Here is a 13,561-nt window from a genome sequence, read left to right as displayed (position 1 = left end):
ACAGATACAAACGTGGCATTCTGAAGGGGCACATGCACCCAAATGTTTATAGCAGCAATGTCCACAATACTTAAACTATGGAAAGAACCTAAATGTACTTCAACAGATGAATCAATAAATAAGATGTGGTATATATGTACAATGGAATGCTATGCAGCCATCAAAAGAAATGAAATCCTGCTATTTGTGATGACGTGGATGGAACTAGAGGGTATTATGCTTGGCGAAATAAATCAATCTGAGAAAGACAACTATCATATGATCTCCCTGATATGATGAAGTGGAGATGCAACATAGGCGGTTTCGGGCGTATGAAAAGAAAAATAAAAGAAGATGGGATTGGGAGGGAGACAAACCATAAAAGACTGAATCTCACAAAACAGACTGAGGGTTGCTGGGGGGAGGTGTGTTGGGAGAGGATGGTGGGGGTATGGACATTGGGGAGGGCAGGTGCTATGGTGAGTGATGGTGAGTGCTGTGAAATGTGTGAACCTGGTGTTTTACCCCTAGGGATAAAAACACATTATATGTTTATAAAAAAATTTTTAAAAATAATTTAAAAAATCCATTAAAGAAAAAACACATATTGCAAGCCCAGAGCTAATCTCATATTCAATCAAAAACGTTTGAAAGTTTTCCCCTTAAAGATCAGAAGAAAGACAAGTGTGTCCACTTTCACTACTCTCATTTGACATAGTACTGGATGTCCTAGCCAGAGAAACAAGGAACACAAAGAAATAAGAGACTCCAAAAAAAAAAGGAAGAAGTAAAATTTTCTTTTTTTGGATAACATGAACTTACATGTTAAAAAATCCTAAAAACTTCACAAAAAAATTTGAATAAACAAATTTAGTAAAGCTGCCAAATACAAGATCAATATATAAAAGACAAGAATTTTGTTTTGTTTCATTTTTTTTAATATGGAATGCTTCCCAGTTTTTCATGTCATCCTTGTTCAGTGATCACGCTAATCTTCTCTGCATCATTCCAATTTTAGTATATGTGCTGCCAAAGTAAGCACAAGACAGGAGCATTTTAACACTCTAATGATGAACTATCTGAAAAAAAATAAAGAAAACAATCTAATTCACAATAGCATCAAAAGTAAAAAATACTTAGGAATAGATTTAACTAAGAAGATGAAAGATCTGTACTCCATAAACTATGACATTGATAAAGAAATTGAAGGAGACACAAATGGAAAGATAGCTCATATTTATGAATGGTAAGAATTAACATTGTTAAAATGTCCATACTACCGAAAACCATCTGTAAATCCAATTCCTATCAAAAATCCAATGTTAGGGGTGCCTGGGTGGCTCAGTGGGTTGAGCCGCGGCCTTCGGCTCAGGTCATGATCCCAGGGTCCTGGGATCGAGCCCTGCATCAGGCTCTCTGCTCAGCAGGAAGCCTGCTTCCTCTTCTCTCTCTGCCTGCCTCTCTGCCTGCTTGTCATCTCTCTCTGTCAAATAAATAAATTAAAAATCTTAAAAAAAAATCCAACATTATTTTTTTACAGAAGTAAGTAAAGAATCCTAAAATTTATATGAGACCATAAAAGACAACAAATAATCAAAGCAGTTCTGAGAAAGAATGAAGATGGGAAATTACACTTCTTGATTTGAAACTATACTACAAAGCCCTCATGCTCAAAACAAGAAAGTATACTGGCATAAAAACAGACCAATAAACAAGTAGAACAGAATTGAGAGTCCAGAAATAAATCCTTTCATACAGTCAGCTAATATTTGACAGGGGCCAACATATCTAATGGGTAAAGATAGTCTGTTCAATAAATGATATTTAAAACTGAATAGTCACATAAACAGTATGGAACTGGAACCTTATATCACTCATAAGTCTTAACTTGAAATAGATTAAAGACTTAAAGGTGATGCATGAAACTAAATTTCGTAAAGGGAAACATAGGAAGAATTCTCCTTGACAGTGGTCTTGCCAATAGTTTTTTGGATACCAGACCAAAAACACAAGCAAAAAAAGCAAAAATAAATAAATGGTATTACATCAAACTAAAGTTTCTGCATAGCCAAAAAAAAGAGAGAGAGAATGAAAACACAATCCACAGAATGTAAGAAAATACTTCCAAATCTTATATCTGAAAAGAGGTTAATAACCAACAGATACAAATAGAAAAAAATATATAATTTAAAAAATAGCAAAAGGATCTCAATAGACTTTTTTTTTTTCAAAAAAGTTATATAAATGACCAACAGGAGCATTAAAAAGTGCTCAACGTAAAAATCTCAGGGCAAAGTCCTTATGTTGTTGTTGTTGTTTACTTCTGAAAAACACAGCAAGATATTAGAATATATACTACCAAAAAATTGAAACTAACAAATTTTGGTAAATATTGGGGAAAATGGGGAACTCATGCACTGTGATAGGGATATAAATTTGTATGGAAAACAGTATGGAGATGATTCATATTATTAAAAGTAAAATTACCATATGATTCAGTAATCCCACTTCTACGTATCTATCTAAAGGAAACGAAGTCACTGTTCAAAGACATATCTGCACTCTTATGTTCATTTATAAAATTATTAACTCTAAGCAAGAGATGGAAATAACTTCAGTATCCATTAATGGATGAATGAATAAAATAAGTATGGTAAATATATACTATGGAATACTACTTAACCATGAAAAATTAAGAAATACTGCCATTTACAACAGCATGGATGGATCTTGAAGGTATTATACTAAGTGAAATATTTCATAGATTTTATATATTTTTTTAATTTATGTATTATGATATCCCTTACATACAGAATCTGAGGAAAAGGAAAACTAATGGAAACTTAGAGTTGAGTTGACAAGGGGTGAACCTGGGGTGGAGTAAGGTGGTCAAAGGGTGCAAACTTGCAACTATAATATGAAAAAGTTCTGGGGATCTAATGTACAGCATGATGATCATAGTTAATAAAATATACATACTTTTTTAATTGTGCTTCCCTTCATTAAACTTTGCATATATCACATTCTTACAAGTTTATAGCAATCTTGTATAAAAGAGGCCTGCTGCCACCATTTTTCTAACAACATTTGTTCATTTTGTGTCTCTCTGTCACATGTTGGTAATTCTTGCAATATTTCAAGTTTTTTCATTATTATTGTATTTGTTATGGTGATCTGTGATCAGTAATTATGACCCACTGAAAACTCAGAACTAGTTTACTTAAGGTATATACATTGTTTTTCTTTAAAAAAAAATGCTTTTGAGCAGTACAGTATAGTGTTTATTTTTTATATGCACTGGGAAACATAATTTTTTATATGCACTGGGAAACCAAAAAAAATAATCATTTGACTTAGTTTATTGAGATAATCACTTTATTGAGGCAGTCTGGAACAAAACCCACAAGACCTCTGAAGTTTAACTCTACTGTAATATACATAAAAGTTGCTAAGAGAGTAGATCTTAAAATTCCTTACGATACATGCATGAAAAACAGTGGCAACTATACGAGATAGTAGATGTATTAACATTTTTATGTAGATTATATTGCAATAAAGATGTATACCAATTTATCAAATTGTACAAAATTTACACAATGTTAAAAGTTTGCAATGTTATAAGAAATCATTTCTTAAATTTACAAATTATAATATGTTGTTTTTTTTTTCAATAAAGCTGGAAAAAACTTTTTGTAGAATTAATCTATTTTTCAAAAAAGGAAGTAAGGCTGTAGAAACTGCAACTAACTCTGAAATAATAGAATATAAAATCCATTTTCGTTATATACACTGTGACAAAAACTATTACTTAGTTTACAATGGAGCAGTACTTATGAAGCATGAAGGATGGTCTATAAATAAGGCTGAAAGAGCTCAGTTTTAAGGTTTAAATTTAAAATCTTCTTTTGAAATACTAAACTGACCACCCAGTTTTCCAAACATCAATGTCTTAATTGCATGAATTTATTTCATACAACTCTATAATCTAGTTTCATAAGAAAGCAGCATGCAAATTTTGAATAAGACAGACTTGCTTAAGTTTCTTTATGTTCAACAGTAAAGGATACCTCCCTAAAAATAAATAGAAGAAAAATCAGCATATTTATTATGATAATTATTATTCATAATGAGATTCATATTGAATTAGGGAATATATATCCTCACAGGGGGTAAAGTAAAATGAAATTTATTTTGGTAAATGAATAGCCAATACAATGCCTCAATATAAATGAATATTACCATTTTGAACAATATAATTACTATTACTAGAATTATTATAAGTATAAAAATAGCTATCATTTTAGCATGGAATAGGAGACTCTCATGCTCCATGCTTCATCACATCCACACAACAACGCTGCATAATAAGTATTATCATCACCATTTCATGGGTGAAAAAACTGAGGCTAACGCATTTAGATAACTGGTTTATGATTACATGGCTAGTAAAGATGCATCACACTAGTTTAGGCTTTATGATTTCAGAATTGTACTCTTTCCACTGCACATTCTATTACTCTGTAAATACTTGGTCTCTTTTCATTTGGTTCTTTAATTTTATTCATGTGGTGATGGCTTAAAGCTTCATTTAAAGGAAGCTTAAAAATTTCATGTAACCAAAAGTTCCCAAGAATTAAAAATGTCATGGATCTAATGTAGACATGGATATCATTAGTTAATGGGTAACTATATATTTTCCACTCTAGTGAGATAACAATCAGAGTATTTTTCTAAGTTTTAGTCTCTCAGTGTTAAAAAGGATTTTGTTAAAATAGAAATATTTAGACAAAGGTGATCAAAAGTCTGGATCAGGTCACCTTAAGATAAATATTAGGAAACTGAGGAAACAAATGGAGATTTGAACACTGAGCTAGGATATAATGAATGGTTTCAAGTATTTAGTAGAGTATAGAAAAGCCCTTTAAAGCCTGGTCTTAGCCTAGCATTGCAGCTTCTGGGATATCTGTCTATCTATCATCTATCTATCTAGATATAAATTTGAAAACTTTTTTAACTTAAAGATTTTGAGAAATAGAACATAATCAGCACCATAGAAGATCTGTTTATGATAACAACCTAGCCCCTCCTCCCAGTTTGTTTATATTCTCTCTTATTTAATGTAACATTGTGCAAATAGACCGCTACTGATCTGCCGTTATGAATGAAATAGCTATAATCATCTGTTTGCATATCCTGGTGAAAATATTCATTGAGTTCCATGTTGTATTTCTAGGAATGGACCAAATTTTTATTTTTATTTTTAAGTTTTCTAAATATTGTCCAACTTACCTCAAATATTTTTATTATGGGCACTTTCATTCTTTCACATTCTTGCAAGGCAATTATACTGTTGTCCAATATGGTAAGTGTGTAATAGTATGTCATTTTAGGTTTTAATTTATTTTTAATTTAATTTAATTTAATTCCAGATTCATAATAAAGATAAACAGTTTTTATATATGAGTGGCCATTTGGATTACCCTTTCTGTAAAGTACGTGCTCAAATCTTTTGATATCTTAACATTGTGTCATACTGACTTCTTTAATAGTAGATTTTCTGAATGAACTTTTAGCTGTGTAGGTCTTCTCTATTTTATTTTGAACTTGTTTTCATTTCAAAATCTTTATATTTATTTTCATAATCTGCTTTTATTTTGCTTTGTCTATTATCTATCTATCTATTTATTTGCAAGCAAGAGAGAGTGAGCAAGTGAGAGCGCAGGGAGGGATAGAAAAAGAAGGGAAAAGAATCTTAAGCAGCCTCCAGGCTCAGCACAGAGCCCAACTCTGGGCTCTATTTCACAACCCTGACATCATGACCTGAGCCAAATTAAAGAGATAAAATAAAATTAAGGTGTTAAAAAAAAAGGAAAAAGAATTGGAGGTTTAATTAAGTGAGCCACCCAGGCACCCCTGCGGTATCTTAAATTAGCTGTCATATCTTTAAAGTTCTAGAGTATCCATTTGGTTAATTTATAAAACCTTTCACAATATCATTTTTCGTTTCAGTTTTTTGTTCAATTTGCTTCCCCTCTCATTTCTTTGAGCAGAGTAATCAAGCCATTTTACAATCTTTATTGATCATTTTAACATCATACTTAATCCCATTTTGTCTATCAAATCTTGTTAATGGTTTTTCTTTGTGTGCTTTGTTACATTTTGCTATGTTCAAGACATTATATTTGAAACTCTTTTTGAGTAGGGATAATTAAGAGCTATAGTAATGGTATGGTCCCCCTTGGCAGGATTTTCTCTTATATCTGAGACTCTACAAGACAATCATACTCCAAATTCAGTGATTGGCTTTCTCAGTTTACACAGAAGGCAAGGTAGGCTATAGTCTTATTTCTGCTTCTCCTTGTGCTTTGGGGATCTCAACTTAAATTTGGGTTGTACCAAAGTCCTCAAATTTGATTGCTGCTGGATTTTGAATTTTGTTTCTCTAGTATCAAGAGTCTATTAACAACACAGCTCAGTGTGTTTTAGCAGTTTCAAATGCTCTCATAGCTTAAATGGCTTCAGGGCATATATCTCTAGGCTCTCATTGTATTTCATATTTTGGCCCAGTAATCCCTCACTTATTTTTATAATCATTCTGATATTTTTAACCTTAAAAGCTATTTTGTCTGGATTTTTAGTTGTCTTAAGTAGGAGTTTTTAGATCACCATTACTAGAAGCAACAACAAATATACATGAAAATATCTGCAGTAGTTTATCACATCTTTATGGCTTTGAACTTCCATAAGCTGAGGCATCCTTCTCTAATCACTTAGGCAAACTCCAATTTACCCTTTAATACAACACAAGAATTGCTTCATTTAAGAACATGTTCAGGGATGACTCTTCCCCACTGTTCTTACCAACATTCCCACACACTCTTTGCTACCTACACCTTGTTTATGAACTTTCGTTAGGTATATCAGCGTGACCAGAATTTTGCTCTATTGTATTTTTGTCCTTTAGAGCTTTAATTAAATATGAATTCCATAGAAAGTCTGTCCCTTTTCTTTCAAACCTGGGTTAGTTATTTCTTCTCATTCTTTGTCAGAAGTTATTTTATTAGAGAAACTTATAGCTCTATTGTGACTTTGGAGCCTTTACAGTTTTTCGACTGGAAAAATCACCCATCCCTGAGATTTTTACGCAGCTTCCTAGCTGATATTATTCAGAAATCTGTTCAAAACAGACTTTTTCAGGGAGGCCCTTTCGGACCACTCAGTTAAAAAACCTCTTCTCAATCACTGCTCTTTTTAAAATGTGCTTATTTAGTTCAAATATGCATCTCTATTAAAGAAAAACCAGTACGATTTTTTTTTAAGTTGGCTTACCTATTATCTATCTCTCCCATTAAAATGATTCCTCTGGGCTGGGGTTTTGTTGTGCTCATCTTAGGCCAGGCACTCAATAAATTGTCTCTGAATGATTGAATTGTTTGACTCCCTTGCTAGATTCTCAACTTCATGAGGCCAAGGATTGTTCTATTCAGTCCTTCTTTATCCTCAATGTCTGTTATATTGTAGTCACTTACGTGACTAATGGGAAAAATCACAGAAAGAAAGAGCTAAAACTACAGAAAAACCCTGTAGGTTCAATAACACAAAGCTTTCTAAAATTATTTAGCCCAGGAATTGAATACTGGCTGCACTTTTGATTTTTTTTTACAATACCATTGTATTGAATTTAATTTAAATGGAAATACTTGAATGGTAGAATAATAAAAAAATTATAAAAGCAACTTGCTCCTTAAAGTAAGAATTATATGGGGCATCTCTTCTAGAAGCAAAGTTTTCAAATGTCAAACATCTGAAAGCATAGAAGGAGAAGTAAGAGTGTGAATTGTACTTCAATGCTCTTTTCTTTATATTCAGCAAACAGCTTCATTCACACCTTTCCAATTTTTTCAACTCTTTTGACAAAGCCTTCAGAGGAGTTACTGCTGATGACAACCATCACAGCCTAACAGGAGAAATTTTATAAAGAAAAATAATAGCATGTTTTTCCCAAATTGTTAAGGATATGGTGAAGCTCTGTCAGTTTCAAAGGAGGAATGTGCAATTCCATGCTTATATAATCATAACTTATTTTAATAGTGGCTTTGCAATTTTTCAGATATATCCATTTACTGAAACCACTATCAAATAAACAAAAACAAACAAATTAACAGGGGTTCGAGACAGAAATTATCTAATCTAAAAATAGCACATGTTCACAGAAGACACAACACATATCCCAAGTACTACTATAGGTTTCAGGTAATAGTCAAAACAATAGTAAAAATGATTCAGACCCTACCAGTCAAATCATAAATGGGACCTTAACTGTAAATCCTTATCTTTAGATCAAAGCAGGTAATTGGGTGCTGAAGATACATTACAGAACTAATATGTTATAGAACTCCTCTGAAATGAGTCATTTATTCCATCACTTTTCCTGCACAGCTGCTGACCCATGTTTTGGTTCCTGGAAACAGCTGCTACCCTGTCATACTTCTTAAAAGCACATATATTGATAACTCTACTCATTCCTCCATTCCTCTGTGACTGTCACTGTGTTAAAATGTGGAGTCAGCTGACTCACTTGTGGTGGTAATAAAGTAGATGCGTTTGCAAAGTATTTTGTTATATCTAAAAATGCAAAAACCAAATTACATTGAAATCATAAGGGGTGTTTCAGGGAGAGCTGTAGGATGTGGTTTCTTGTGTAATCCACAGAGATTAGCTCCAACACATATTTAAACTCTCCTCTAGGAGCAACCTTAGTGGTAAAGCAAGAAGATAAACAGATGTATACACACCCTGGCACAAAATTATCACTTATGTTTGGCTTCCTAGTCTCCTCGTGTTACTTATTTATCTTAACTTCTCTCTGAAATCAGGGAACACAGAATCTCAATCAGTTGACATTTTTCTACTGAATTACCCAATAGTCTGATCATACCCCTAAGACTTTTTTAAATTATTTCACTCATAATCCCAAATCTGCTTTGCTTCCTCATCTTAGTACACTGTAATTTGATTTCAAAATGAGGACAGTTGTCAGTAATGCCACATTCATTAATCTATTTTACAATTCCATGTGCTTATAACTATGAAGATATGTTAATAACATCCATTCCAATAAGCCACCCTAAATTTATTATCATGAAACAAGACCTCAAGAAAGAGAATTCAAAATCATCCATGTATTTGCAACTTATTGCAATAAAGCCTTTATCAATAGACTTCCCTGTGCACATGGTGGGCAAATTGCTGGTGAAAACCAGCCAGATCTATTACAAGCTTTCTCATGGCTTCTAGGTAACCCAAGTGAGCCTTTATTGATACTGGGAAGGAATAAAGCAGGGAGGAGATAAACAGTGCTGTAAGAATTGGCTAGACAAAAGTAATGACTCTCATTACAAAGTGAGTATTTTAAAGCAAAAGAGCCTGTTGGGAATATTGTTTTATAAAATAGTGGTTTTTTAAATTAACTTTTTAAAATTCAATTAGGTAACATATAGAGTACCATTCGTTTCAAATGTAGATTTCAGTTATTCATCCATAGCATATAATAGCTAATGCTCAGTACTTACTGTTATAGCTTCTTGAAAGCAGAATTTTAACCCACTGAGCCACCCAGGCGCCCTTGAAAGCAGAGTTTTAGATCACATTTTCTGATTACTTCCATGTCGTACAACACTTTCCTGCTAGTAACCTTCAAAACATACTGTTTGTTAGAGGAATTTCTTTAATAATAAATAAATAGGAATTTATTTAAATTTATAAATATATAAAATAAATAGGAATTTATTTAAATTTATTTAAATATTGCACACTGTTTCATTGTTCATAAATAAGGTGATGATATTATAGCCATTAGTTGGTAGCACTGATATATCACTTTCTTTTTACTTCTTAGTGCATTCTCTTTACACAAAATAGATATATCTTTTAAAAGAATCTGAATGTGTGGCAAACTTTTAAAAAACCCTATACAGTAAAGTTTATCATTTTAAGTAATCTCAATTATCTTCCTCAATTGTGATAGTATATCCTTCTATCTAGGCCAGATATTGTATGAGGGATTTGAAGAGACATACTTTTCTAAATTTCACTTTTCTCATCTGCAAAATGCTTATCATGATCCTACAATAAAATACATTTACAATTTTTTGATGAAAATTTATTTATTTATTTTAAGATTTTATTTCTTTATCAGAGAGAGTGGGTGAGAGAGCAAGCACAGGCAGACAGAATGGCAGGCAGAGGCAGAGGGAGAAGCAGGCTCCCGGCCGAGCAAGGAGCCCGATGCGGGACTCGATCACAGGACGCTGGGATCATGACCTGAGCCAAAGGCAGCTGCTTAACCAACTGAGCCACCCAGGCGTCCCTTTGGATGAAAATTTAATCTGTATAAACAATATATTTGCTGTAAAGCGTGGTTCATGGAAAACATCTTATTTAATTATAAGCAACAACAGTATTAGAAATTAAGTAAATGTGTCTATAATATTTAAAGTTTTAACACATAATTCCAGTGCTTTGCCTTATTTTCTCAAATCCCTTTACCACTTTCACTGACAGAGTCAAATGTACATTTTCTACTAGTAGCCAGCTCTTTGTCTTTTGTCAGAAAGATGCCCTTGTGAATTATTTATAATAGAGATATTAGCAATAATAATAATAATAATAAATAGCAATGAAAATGTTTAAAAAAGTTTTCTTAACTAATTAGGGTTCTTAGACATCAATTAGAGGAACCACCTCTGGCAAGCAAATTAATCTGCAAGACATTCCCAGAATTAACAAGTCAGTCAGATACAGGGTTGTCCGTAGACTGAAAGGTGAAGCAAAAGGACTAGGTTTGGAAAATAGGTAAGGACAGTGAAAAAAGTGATCAAATTTTTGGGCAAAATAAATTCTTAGGTGTCCTTTCAATGGAGTCCTGTTCATTATGTAGCAGAAACTCTGGAGATTATCTCAATCCATTGGAGTCACCCCGTTTATTAGCTTGCTATTGACAAAGTTATTTACAAACTGTAGAGCAAGAGGTTATAATGTAGAAAACTGATGGTAATGCACAAGATTCTTGTTAACAATAATGCAAGTTAGTGATTTTTCATTAGAAAACATAAATTCTATAACCCAAATTATGGGCCCAGAGCACTTCTGCTGCACAACTCTGCTTATATCCCAAATAACCATGTGAACTAGTTTTAATATCTGCTTCTCTTATTAATTTTTGAATAAAAATGGTGGTTCACAGACCTGTACCCCTGGGGATAAAAATATATGTTTATAAAAAATAAAAATTAAAAAAAATAAAAAAATAAAAAAAAAATAAATTTAAAAAAAAATTCTTGACACAAGTATTTTATAATTGTGTGATAAACATGCATTTAATTTCTTGGAGAACAAAACACACTTTAGCATAACTAGGTTCATTCACAGAACCAGCCTTGATAACACACTTCTATATGTTAGAAATGATGTAAGAAATGTAGAATATTGGGCACTTGTTTGGTATTCTTTGCCATGTTTTGCACTATCTAAAAAGAGATCAGTGAACTTGAACTGGAGTTAGTAGACATGGAAGAAAATAAAATATTACAGAGAAGAATACTCTGTGGTCCACAACCTAAACGGGCTGGGATTCCCATCATTTGATCCCTGTAGCTTTACAAAAGTCAATTAAATTTTTGTATCTCCGATTAAAGTTGATTCCCCAATACTTTTTCAAACATCTCTTGTAAAGTATTGTTTCCCAGAAAAAAAGGGATTTTGCAAATGTATCTGCCTTTGTCTCTGGTCATGATCTAAGTCAGGATCCTGGGATCGAGCCCCATATCGGGCTTCCTGCTCATTAGGGAGTATACTTCTCAGTCTCTCTCTGCAGCTACATACCCCGGCCCCACTCATGCTCTCTCTCTCAAATAAATAAATACAATCTTTAATTTTTTAATTAAAAATAAGATAAATAAAATAAAATAAAAAGTCTGGTCTTACTGCCCCATTTAGCTCCTTTTTTTTTGAGTTGTATTTAAAGCAGCATGAGAGAGCATGAGGCTCTCAAACTTAAAAAAAAAAGGAAAAAATTGAGTTTTGTTAGGATTTAAGATCTTGTCTGCTAGACAAAAACGTTGGCTTTGTTAACACGTGAAAATTAACAAAAGAGAATAAGATAGAATTCTAATAATTTTTGTAGAAATTAAAAATTTCCTCCAACCCAATTACATACAGACCCATTAAGTAAATTCATTCCAATGTCCCAAACCAACCTTTTCTAAGAGTAATGCATCTGTGTAAACAGGGTCAACCCAAGGAATAAATAAATATTACTATTTTTTTTCCTGTCTCTTCCACAGTCACATCTGGTATATTGGTAGCAAGCCAATTATCTATCTTATAAGACATGATATCATAAGGAAGGGTATTCTGTCCATTTGGAACAACTGAAACCCATTGTAATTTTACCTTGGTGCAGTAACTTGAGATGGCACAGTGTGGGTTATGAATATATTTTATTTTTTTTACTGGGAAGAAGAGATTATAGAGATATTGGTTATCCAAGAGAGACTGACAGGTGTTGATAGTTGCCAGGTCAATATCCATCTACTTTTTCCTTTAATATCAGAAAGCACTGAGGGATTGACAACAAGGAAACTTAAAACAACATCAAATATTTTATTGTCTCTTTTCTAGTTACATTGTAACCATATGACAAAGTATCAGTCGTACAAGATATCATTCTCTTTGACCTCTATCTTTCTGCCAGAAATGTGGGCTTAATAGTGAGAACTCCAACAGCAATTTTTGCAACTGTGAATAAAAAGCCATGAAAACCTCTAAGATAGTTCACTTGACTTTCTTAAGACTCTGAACCAACACCAGAAAACACTCTCTGTAGTCTTCTTGTTAAATGAAAAAATATGGTTAAACCACTTTTGACAGTCTACTACCTACAGGAAAATGTAAATCTTAATTGAAATATGTCCTCTCAGCTGTGCTTAAGCAACTGAGTCCTGAGCTTTTCAGGTTTTCAGTCTGAAAGAGTACACCTCTGGTGCTCTGAAAGGGAAGAGAAAGGACACCCTGTTCTCCATATAAATTAAAGAAGAGAAATCTGTGCATTTAAGTGGGCCATATAAAATTTATCAAGCAATTATCTCCTAACTCCTTCCTATCCAAATTACCTGATATGCTCTCCCTACTCCTTTATTCCACGTTACTGCCTTTTCCAGGATTCTGTATCACATCACAACATGTCTTCTGTTATTTCCTTCTTGCAAGCTAGTTTTGTTTTCCCCATCTAAAAAAATCAACAATCATTGTGTATTTCAATTCACATTTCCCCATATGAATTAATTCTTCTTATCTGTCTTCTCATACTCAGTGTCTTTGTCTTTATGGGGTTTGTACTTGGCTTTTCCCCATTCTTTACTGCCATTATATAATCAAATCTAATAACTTCTTAGAGAAAGTTAGAAATTCCTGCATAGCCACACGTGAACACAAAGTCACTGATTTTTAGCAAACCTATAAGATAGTCAGACATCCATTCAATTTCTTTTTTTTAAGATTTTATTTATTTATTTATTTGACA

The 13,561-nt window shown here is 32.8% G+C and overlaps 1 non-coding gene across 1 annotated transcript; it reads right to left on the bottom strand.

The window, feature by feature from the left end:
* Positions 1-914: 914 nt before the first annotated feature.
* Positions 915-1,021, bottom strand: LOC131839988 (U6 spliceosomal RNA). The gene has a single exon (XR_009357108.1). It is a non-coding gene; the product is annotated as a U6 spliceosomal RNA (small nuclear RNA).
* Between the last annotated feature and the right edge of the window lie 12,540 nt (positions 1,022-13,561).

Source organism: Mustela lutreola, chromosome 8 (assembly GCF_030435805.1).
Source record: "Mustela lutreola isolate mMusLut2 chromosome 8, mMusLut2.pri, whole genome shotgun sequence".
NCBI lineage: Eukaryota > Metazoa > Chordata > Mammalia > Carnivora > Mustelidae > Mustela > Mustela lutreola.
The sequence above is the reverse complement of the archived record's forward strand: the minus strand, read 5'-3'. Positions and strand labels throughout refer to the sequence as shown.